The 10,268-nt window shown below is 40.2% G+C and overlaps 1 long non-coding RNA gene across 2 annotated transcripts; it reads left to right on the top strand.

Moving 5' to 3' along the window:
* Nucleotides 1–245: 245 nt before the first annotated feature.
* On the top strand, nucleotides 246–9,596 carry LOC135286818 (uncharacterized). Of its 2 annotated transcripts, XR_010350850.1 has the most exons (4): nucleotides 246–346; nucleotides 5,396–5,534; nucleotides 7,921–8,112; nucleotides 8,978–9,596. It is a non-coding gene; the product is annotated as an uncharacterized LOC135286818 (long non-coding RNA). The 2 variants fall into 2 exon arrangements; XR_010350849.1 differs by lacking the exon at nucleotides 7,921–8,112.
* Nucleotides 9,597–10,268: the final 672 nt, after the last annotated feature.

Genomic DNA, 10,268 nt, shown 5'->3' with positions numbered 1-10,268 from the left:
CCAATAACCAACCACCCATGGCTGTAACGGGAACTTTTTTATCCAATTACACAAAACCACCCAAACCCATGGAGAAGAAGAAGGAGCAGCCTCCATCCTAAAAAAGCCTCCACCCTAAAACCTCCATCTTACTTTATCTATATTACTATATTCTAAACCCTTAAACTTTGAGTTTCCCAGCCTGTGATATCACACACTTCCATTCAAACTCCACACCCACAATCCCAGTTCTGTCATTCCATTTTGGAAGCTTCTCCACAGCCTCAGGTCAATGCAGTGCTCTCTTGGGGGTCAGTGCCTGGCAGCACAGAAAGTCTGAAATTCTCAGCAGCCAGGGCTCCAACAGGTAGGTGTAAATGGGAGAGGTTTAGAGTAAAAACAGAGAGATTTAAATTAGATATGAGGAAGAAATTCTTGGCTGTGAGGGTAATGAGGCACCAGAACAGGGTGTGCAAAGGAGCTGTGGATGCCCCTGAATCCCTGGATGTGCCAAGGCCAGGCTGGATGGGGCTTGGAACAACCTGTGAGAGTGGAAGGTGTAGAATAAGGTGATCTTTAAGGTCCCTCCCAATCCAAACCATTCTGGGATTCTGGGATAATACCAAAAGGTTTGTTGGAATCCCAGACTGCAGGTGCCAACAGAGAAATGTGTCTGAACCATCTGTGTTGTCTTGTGGAGATGATAATCATGAAAAAGCACTCAGGTATGCAATAAACAGGATGAGCTTTAGGCCCCAGGCTCACAGAATTCACTTATCTGAGGGAAACCTTACTAGGAAAGGCAAGAAAAATTCCATCTGGAGCCTGTAGCTCTGTCCTCTTCTCCCCTTCTCCTCCCATTGTCTCTGCCCCATTAAGTGCAGGGATGTTCTGCATGTTGGGGGACAAACCCATTACTCATTTTGATCTAAGCTGTAGAACCTTGTCACGCACAGAGCACCATCCCAGCAATGCCTGCTAAGAATTACTGCCTGGATTTACATATTTTATATTCCTGGCTTGGCTTCAAGCCCTAAACAGAGACTGATTTATATTTAAAAGGACCTCTGAAGATCATTTGGTGCAAAACCACACTCAAAACAAAGTCACACCCCAGTGCAGTCCCTTCCAGGGCCCAGGATTAAGGTTGCCTACAAAGAGGAGGAGAAAACAGTAATAATAAATTGACCTACTAGATAAAGGAACAATCTAGCCTCAAATGTGAGGAGAAGCGTGCTTTGAACACTCCTAGATGGGACAGTGGAATGGCATCACCCCACACAAGGGTGGGCACCATCACATACACCCTTTGATGGCAGCTGAAGGCCACAGAATGGAAAACACAGACTCTGTCAAAGGAGAGAATGAGTCCCAAAAGGTGCCAGATAAAGGGTCTGTCCCTCAGTCTACCACAAGCCTTTTAATCCACCTGTCTGCCCAAGTCCTGTCCAGAAGGATATGCTCTTGCCCAGATCATAATTTAGATCTTTCAAGGATCAAAATATCCTTGTCTCTGCTCTCTGGGAGCAGAACACCTTCCAGAGAGAGTTCCTTTGGTTTCTGTGGGGTTGCTCAAGGAGAAAGTTTCACTCAGTTTAACAAAGGTGTCCAATGTTGGCTCAGCCCCCACAAAGAAAACACCTGAAAAGAGGGAGAACCTTCACCTGTCATTCTCCATCCCAGTCTTGTGCAACATCTTCTTCTTCTGAGCAGCTTTGGGTTGTGATGTGCTGTTAGGAACAAAGCTCTCATTTTCACTGAGAAGGTCTCAAAGTTCCTGCTGGAGGTGAGACTCATTCAGGTGTGAAGAATAAACTAAAGGGCTGAGTTTCTGCACTCTGAAAAGCAAAATGACTGAAGCACACACCTGTTTGTATGGAACAAAGGGTTCTGATCAAATAACTGCACTGGAAATAGAATTGCTCCTTCTGCTCAATGCACTGAGGGGATTTGTAATTTCCCATGAGTTTAGGCAACTTCTCAAGTGTTGCATTAAATAATGAAGGCAGTGAGAGGGAGAGTCAGACCAGCAGAGCTTCATGTCCCTCCTTAGATTTTATTTCAGTGATGATACATTCAATTTTTTCACTGGAACAGTTTTCTTCAAAGATTAAAGGAGTTTGAAGCAAACAGCAGCATCAAAATCAGGCTGAGGTTATTTAAAATGGACCAGATCTGGGAGCTCTGAAGGCTCTGGTAATTCTGAGAAACAGAAAAAGGATTAATGACTGGGGTTTTTTACCTTCATACATATTCTCTATGATTTTTAGCAGACTGATTAGTTCCAGCCCTTGAAAGGTGTATAAGCACTTGCTTCCTGTTGGAATGCATTAAAGCCCAGAGGAATTAGATGCAGGTACATTGCCACGAGAGTGATTCATGCGGCAGCATCTTAATATTTCAGTGTTAAATCTAAGTGAGTTTTAATTTTATTCCTTGAAGAGGAATAACTCCACGCAGAAGGATGCAATAGGGGCCAACAGGTTGGAAAGTAACTTGGCAGAAAATTCCCTTGGAGTCCTTAGGGATGATCATAGAATCACAGAATCACGAGGTTGGAAGAGACCTTCAAGATCATCGAGTCCAACCCAGCCCCAACAGCTCAACTCAACCCTGGCACCCAGTGCCACATCCAGGCTTTGTTAAACACACCCAGGGATGGGGACTGCACCACCTCCCCAGGCAGCCATTCCAGAACTTTATCACTCTTTCTGGAAAAACTTTTTCCTGATATCCAGCCTGTATTTCCCTTGGTGCAGCTGGAGGCTGTGTGCTCTGGTTGTGTCAGTGCTGCTGGAGAAAGAGCCCAGCCCCAGCTGAGCACAGGCACCTTTCAGGAGCTGTGCAGAGTGATGAGGGCAGCCCTGAGTCTCCTTTTCTCCAGGCTGAGCACCCCCAGCTCCCTCAGGGGTTCCTCTCAGGGTTTGTGTTCCCAGCCCCTTTCCAGCCTCGCTGTCCCCTCTGGATGTGCTCAGTGTCCCAAGGTCCTTCCCAAACTGAGGAGCCAGGCAGAAACTAAAATACCAGAAATACCATAGTACCATAAATAAGGCAGAAATTCAGTTTAAGCATAAGAAAACTCCTCTTTAGAGAGAGGGTGGCTGAACAGGAGCAGGCTGCCCCAGGTGTTGTAGAGTCGCCATCCTTGGCGAGGTTCAAAAGCAGTTTGGATAAGGTCCTGTATTGTATTTGCTTTTCCCCCCAGACAAAGGGAGGAATGATGAATCTGACTCCATGTTCTCAGAAGGCTAATTTATTATTTTATGACACTATGTTATATTAAAGAATACTAAACTATACTATACTAAAGAATACAAAAAGGATACAGACAGAAGGCTAAAAAGATAATAATGAAAACTCCTGACTCTCTCCAGAGTCCTGACACAGTTTGGCCCTGATTGGCCAAAGACTCAAAACAATTCACATGAAACCAATGAAACAATCACCTGTGGGTAAACAATCTCCAAGCACATTCCAAAGCAGCAAAACACGGGAGAAGCCAATGAGATAAGAATTGTTTTCCTTTTTCTCTGAGGCTTCTCAGCTTCGCAGGAGAAAAATCTGGGTGAAGGGATTTTTCAGAAAGCGTGAATGCCACAGTCCTGCTCTAGCTGAGGTTCTGATCAATGCAGAGCAGTGGGCCAGGACTAAATGTTTACCAGAACATTGCTGCTAGACTCAGCAATTCTGTCTGATTCCATTGGAAATTATACTGGAATCACCACTCTGGAAAAGCCAAACTTTCCAACACCCATGGGCTTTCAGGTCTCTGTAGCTGAGATGAATCCAAATCAACAATCAGAGAAAAACCCTACAGGATTTGTTGTCTAAATAAAGGGTAAAAAATGCAGTGTGACACTAAAAAGAAAATTAAAAATGAGAAAGACATTTCCAGTTTGGGAAGCAGTGCTTATCACCAATTATCTCATACCAAATTTTCAAGTATTTAAAATATTTCTTCAGTCCTCTGTGACTGTATTCAACAATGATTATCAGCATTCTTTAAAAAAAAAACCCAAAAAAGCATAAACAGATATCTGTTTTTAGCAAACAGATAGAATAGATAGAATCTGTACAGCAAACTTGCATTGTCATGTTCCTGTGGAAAAAGGTTCAAAATGTGTTTGGTTATTCACTTTAATATTCTCAGCCAATAATGTAATCAAAATAAAAACATAATGACTGGGAAAAGCTTAAAATGAAACAAAAAAAATTGAAAAAGATATTGACTTTGACTTCCAGTAAAGATGATACTTGTTGACACTGTTGACTTCTTTAAATGTCTGTTCTAATTTAGTAGATCTGTATGTGATTATTAAAAATTCAAACTCTGGATGTGATTTTGATCCATTTCCACTCATGTAAAAACATGAAAGGATGAAGTTCCTTTAACATAAATTTATTTTATAATTTTACAGCCAGGCTGCTCCAAGCCCCATCCAACCTGGCCTTGGACACTTCCAGGGATCCAGGGGCAGCCACAGCTTCTCTGGGCACCCTGTGCCAGGGCCTGCCTACCTTCACAGGAAACAATTTTTTCCCACTATCTGACCTAAATTCCCCTACATTTCTTTTAATTTCTACCCATTATTCTTTGTCCTATCACTGCAAAATGTGTTTTACCATTTAATAACTTTTTGCTCTCCTGTTAATAGACAATTTTGGCATAGGAAAGACACAGGAAACAGTGAAATAAATCATACTGGGAACTGCAGTAATCCAAAATAAAAGTGGGAAGTTTAAAAAGTGAGGTGCTGTTCTCTGCATTCCCCTTGGCACCACCCCACCATATTTCATGCATTATATGGATTATGATGTTTTACCACTTAAAAAAATAACATTAATAAGAGAAGAAAAAATTCGTCACACCTTCAAAAAGCAAAAAAATAATGAAATATTTTAAAAACCCTCAAAACACTAAGCAAAGAAAATATTTTTTTAAAATCACTCCCCCCAGAAGAAAACTCAACCCACAACCAATATTGAAATTAGCAGCAGAAGAAATGCTTAGAAAATGGACTTAAACTGATTTTACCTTAATTCAATCGACTGAAAAATTATGTACTCTGGCCATTTTAAATACCTGTTCCTGTGTGTTCAGAGGAAAGGAAGAAACACCCCTTCAAAAGCCAAAGTTGTCCATTTTGAGGGATGAAATAATTTCTATTACATTTTTAGCCACTTTGTTATTAAAATTTTATAATTAATGTCTCACAAAGTTTGGCTTCATGGAATTTGAGTAAATATATAAATAAAAGCTCTGAATGTAGAATTTTCTGACTTAGTCTGAAAAACTGATGTGTTGTGCAGACCATCTAAAGAAGGAAAGGAGCAAGGTAGAACTTTCTCCAGACACACACCTGAATGAATAAATACTCAACCAGAGGAAAATCTTTACTTTTTCCATCAAAACCAGGTGCTGAAATCCATGGAAACGATCCAGTAAAATACTTTTCCTGAAAAAAAAACAACAAAAACTTGACTCAAGGCCAAACATTTAATGGAGCTACACAGACTTGAGAAGTGAAAGGCAAGAAGAAAATGGTAAAGGCAAGGTAAATTTTGGATCAAGAGTTCCTCCAATGTCAAAATATTTATGTTTTATTCTAACTGTTACCTTTTGGTCCTCTTTTAAAAGGTATATACTGTATATATTCAATACACATTGTGTATTATTTTATGCCTGACATTAAATAAATAATGTTTTTCACATTGCAATAATTGAAAATGTTGTAGAGTTTTTGTTGTATTTAAAACCTAAAATTACATTATTTTTCTTACTCAAAAACATTTTGGTCCTAGAAGTTCCAAAAAAAAAGAAAAGAGGTTTCTCTTTCTACCTAATAAAACCTCAGCTATGACTTAAGTGTGTGAAGCACAGAGCACTTTAAAACACAGACAAAAATGGCTTTTCATTCCATCCCTGCTGGAGTGTTCTTTATTTTTAGCCACTACAGAGACATTTCCACATCCCAATAAGCACTAAAAGCAGCTGTGATAGAAAACAGGCTGAAGACAATTTAACCTGAAATTATGTGTAGCTGACTCGCAATCTTACCTTTGTTTCACTAAGAATCTGTTTCTTTTAATTCCTAAAGAAGTAGTGACTTGTAGAACTGAAAAACAAGTGTAGAAACTTCTTTTTGAAAAAGAACAACCAAAAGCCATTATTTTTCTTTTCTAATTAGAATTTAAATCAATCTATTAAAGGAAAAGAAGGCCTAAAATATTTTCTTTGTTATTATTTCAATACCTAAATTTCCCTTTATTTTTGAATTTGGCAGTTCTAAAAAACACAGCTTGCATTTAGACATGGCCCTCTTATTTCCATTATTGCATCTTCCAGTGTAAATACACAAAATCACAAAATTTGCTTTATTAGCATTGCTGCCACAAAGCATGGAATCAATCTCAGACAAATTGTTCGTCTCACTTTTGGTTTTCCACACAAAAGTTTGGAAGTTTTTGGCAGCACAGGAAGGAATTTGTTGATTCTGAGTTTGGTTTTGTGCAGAACCTGACAGGAGGGGACAGCTGAGGGGGCATGGGGGGTCAGGCTCTGCTCCTATGGACAGGGACAGGAGGAGAGGGAATGGCCTCATTTGGCTCCAGAGGAGGCTCAGGTTGGACACCAGGAGGAATTTCCCCATGGAAAGGATGGTTAGGCCATGGAAAGAGCTGCCCAGGGAGGTTTGGAGTCCCCATCCTTGGAGGTGTCACCTGATGGTGGCACTCAGTGCTCTTGGCTGAGGTCAAATTGGGGGTTTGGCACAGCTTGGACTCCATGGTCTTGGAGGGTTTTCCCAACCTCAGTGATTCTGTGATTCCATACTTGAGCGAGGAATGAAGGTGGGTGTGGTATTTTTGGGTCCTCAGATGGAGGAGAAAGGAATGAATCTGACTCCATGTTCTTAGAAGGCTAATTTATTATATTATGATCTATATAATGCTAAGGAATGCTATACTAAAACCATACTAAACTGTACTAAAGAATAGAGAAAGGATATAGACAGAAAGCTAGAAAGAATGCTAATGAAAATTTGTGACTCCTTCCAGAGTCCTGACACAGCCTGACCGTGATTGGTCATTGAGTCAAAACAATTCACATTAAACCAATCAAACATGCACCTGTGGGTAAACAACCTCCAAACACATTCTAAAGAAGCAAAACACAAGAGAAGCAAATCAGATAATTACTGTTTTCATTTTTCTCTGAGGCTTCTCAGCTTCCCAGGAGAAGAATCCTGGGCAAAGGGATTTTTCAGAAAATCTGACATTGGCAGGTGGGAAGAGGTAGACATGGTTTGGAGAGCCGCTGAAAAGGAATTACTAGAGGTTTCATTGTTCATGTGAGGGCACAGAGCTGTAACACTCCAGAGCTCTGTCTCTACAGGATGACAATGAGGGCACATTTCATTCCTTGATGCACACATTTATAGGTTGGAAATAAAAGTGTTGGAATGCACAAATCTTTCTGGGATAGCACTGAAGTATTATTGCTTTGGATGAAGGGCAGCAGAAATAGACACGCTTCACATCCATAACTGCTTGGAGCCAATTGTCTGGAGCTGAGTTTATCTTGCCAAGAGCTTCTGGATGCTTTCCTGAAGGGGACTTGCTGCTTTGTTTGGGCAGGGAGCCTGGGAGCCTTTGAGGATGTGTCTGTGACACAGATCCAGAAAAAGAAGAGTGTCAACCATTCCAGACAATCTCCTGTAGGTCCCCTAAAATCAATCCCCGAAAAAGAATTGAGTGGGAAGGCTGCAGGATATATGACAATGTAACAACCACTGAAAAACCTTGTTATTTACTGTAGGTGTCTGAAAAGCTCCTAAATCACAGCTCTAATCACTGCACATAGAGAAGATTTACTGCAGTGGGACAGTGTCTGTATTAAGTCACTGCAAGAGGATCCTGATTTCTCTTGGATTCTATTTCCAGGGCATAGAACTTAAGATTTATTAGCAACTTACAATGTTCCAGCTTAATGACCTTCCTGGAAATTCAGGACACTGAACAGCCCCCAGAAATGCCTTTGGGACTGTACTGGAGAGGCTGGATTTTTGAAAGTCTTAGTAGGTTTTTTATGGAAAAGGAATGTTCCTCTGAATGGCTGTGGCTCCCTGGGAACTGGTAAGGAATTTAGCTCCAGGAAGTAAATCAAATCTAACCTGGTTGTTGTGAGTGATGTATTTCTGTAGCCAGTATTTGTTGTGGTGACTTCTGTGCAAAGAATCCATGAAGTCAGGAGGGATTTCTGCAATGACACAAGGGAAAAAAACATACAAAAGTCACGAATCCCTGTTAATTTACCCCCATTATGATGGTAGCCAACTTCTGTTCTTGTCTGTCCCAATGGAGGTGTTAAGGAATTAAGGCTTCTAAGGAATTAAGACTTCTAGGGAACAAGATACCCTTCCTGTCCCCTTCACAGTAAAAACCTCACATGCTGAATTTTTTTTGGAGCAGCATTAGTTTTTTTTCACGGTTGCTAATATGAGCTTAAATTTTGGAAATGTGCTGAAAGCAGGATTGATAATTCAGTGACATTTTAGTTATTTCTAAGCAGCACTTACACAGAGTCAAGGTCTTTTCTCTTCTCATTCCAACTGTCCCAAAGGGTATTCCAGACTCTATGGCATCATGCTCAGCATATAAACTAGTGGGAAAATTTGGCTAGGGATGGCTGCTTGGGGACTGGTTGGGCTTGAAAAATTACTTGGTTAGTCATGAAAAATTGTTTTTCATTTGCATCATTTGTTTTTCTGCAGGTTTACTGTGCTTCCTCTGTTTTAAAAAATTATTTCCCTTTTCATCATATTGTATTAAGGGTATGATTATGCTTATTGTTGCTATGGTTATGGTTGTTGTTATTATTGCTGTTGTTTTCTGTCACAATTATTATTTTATTTGAATTATAAAACTGTTCTTATATCAACCTGTGAGTTTTCTCATTTTTACCCTCCCATTTATTTTCTCTACATCCTGTTGGGATCAGAAGTGAGCAGCTGTGAGGTGTTGGGCTCCAGGCTGCATTTAAACCGCAAGACTCCTGTTCAGCCAGATCTAGAGGATTCCAGAGAACTGAAACTCCACTCAGTGAATCAGAACTCCAAGCACAAATGCTCAAGATATTCCTTGACATAAAAATAAAGTAAATTTAGGAGTGGACAAGGGAGACAACACCTCAGCTGTGCAGATGATTACTGGGTAAGAGTACCCCACTCAGTGTCAGCAGCACTGCAGACGTAACCGGCACAAGAATTCATTGAAAGGGATGGAGGAAAGAAGTGAGAGAGAAGAGAAAAAAACTCTGCAGGAGTTTTTAGGACTGGATCCTTTCTATTTTGAGGGAAGACCAGTGAGAAGGCAAAAAAATGATCAAAAGAAACTCTGGAGTCATGGAGGGAACATGGACAAGAGACAAGACTTTCTGTCCAACTGAAGGTTTCAAGTGTATCATCAAATCTGTTTGAAGAACACTTAGAATACACTGAAATTCTGGACTTGGGAAGCTATCAGTGAAATTTACTTTGACTTTAATAGAAGAGGGTCTCCTTTCAGCATTTTTTATTTGAGGGCTTTTTCAAGGACTTTGAGTGCCGAGAGTCAGCAATCTACCAACACTCTATTGCAAATGTATTAAAAAAAATTGCAGTCACTGTAATTTTGTTCTCTCACTGCAAACAAAGGCAATAAAGAAATAGAATATTAGAACATCAATGGATGCTTCACTCTTGACCTCTAACTTCCTTTTTTTATTAACTATGTGAAAAATTATTTTACTTTCTGAAGAATATGGATACTCAAGAGACTGCCCTGAAATTATTACCTTCCCACAACAAAGAGTATTTGTTGCTTTTCCTACACACAAATGAATAAAGTGAAAAAATAAATAATTAAACAAATTTGGGGTCTTTTAGACAAAAAACCCCATGGTTAAGGGTATGAGAAGTCATGTGTGAGATACCTGTTTCACCATGGTGGGTGCACCTTGTGTTCGTAAATAAAGATGAATTTCAGGGAAACAAGGTGAGTCTAACGAGCTTCAAAATAAAAACTCCAGAGTGCAAAGTTTATTTCATGCTTTTGGATGGATAATAACTATTCCATATTTCGAGTTCAGGGGAGGTGATAATGCTGTCCAATATACTGATGGGAATTTGAAAGGCTTTTTGGTGTTTATGGGATGGGAACCCCAGGAAAGCTAAAAGGTAGGAGGGGATGCAGAGAGGATTTGCATGGAGATCAGCCCCAACAGGCTCAGTGAAATGAACTGCGAGGTCATT

This window comes from Passer domesticus, chromosome 1, assembly GCF_036417665.1.
Source record: "Passer domesticus isolate bPasDom1 chromosome 1, bPasDom1.hap1, whole genome shotgun sequence".
Lineage (NCBI taxonomy): Eukaryota > Metazoa > Chordata > Aves > Passeriformes > Passeridae > Passer > Passer domesticus.
Note: the sequence above shows the minus strand (reverse complement) of the source record. Positions and strands in the feature narration are given on the sequence as shown.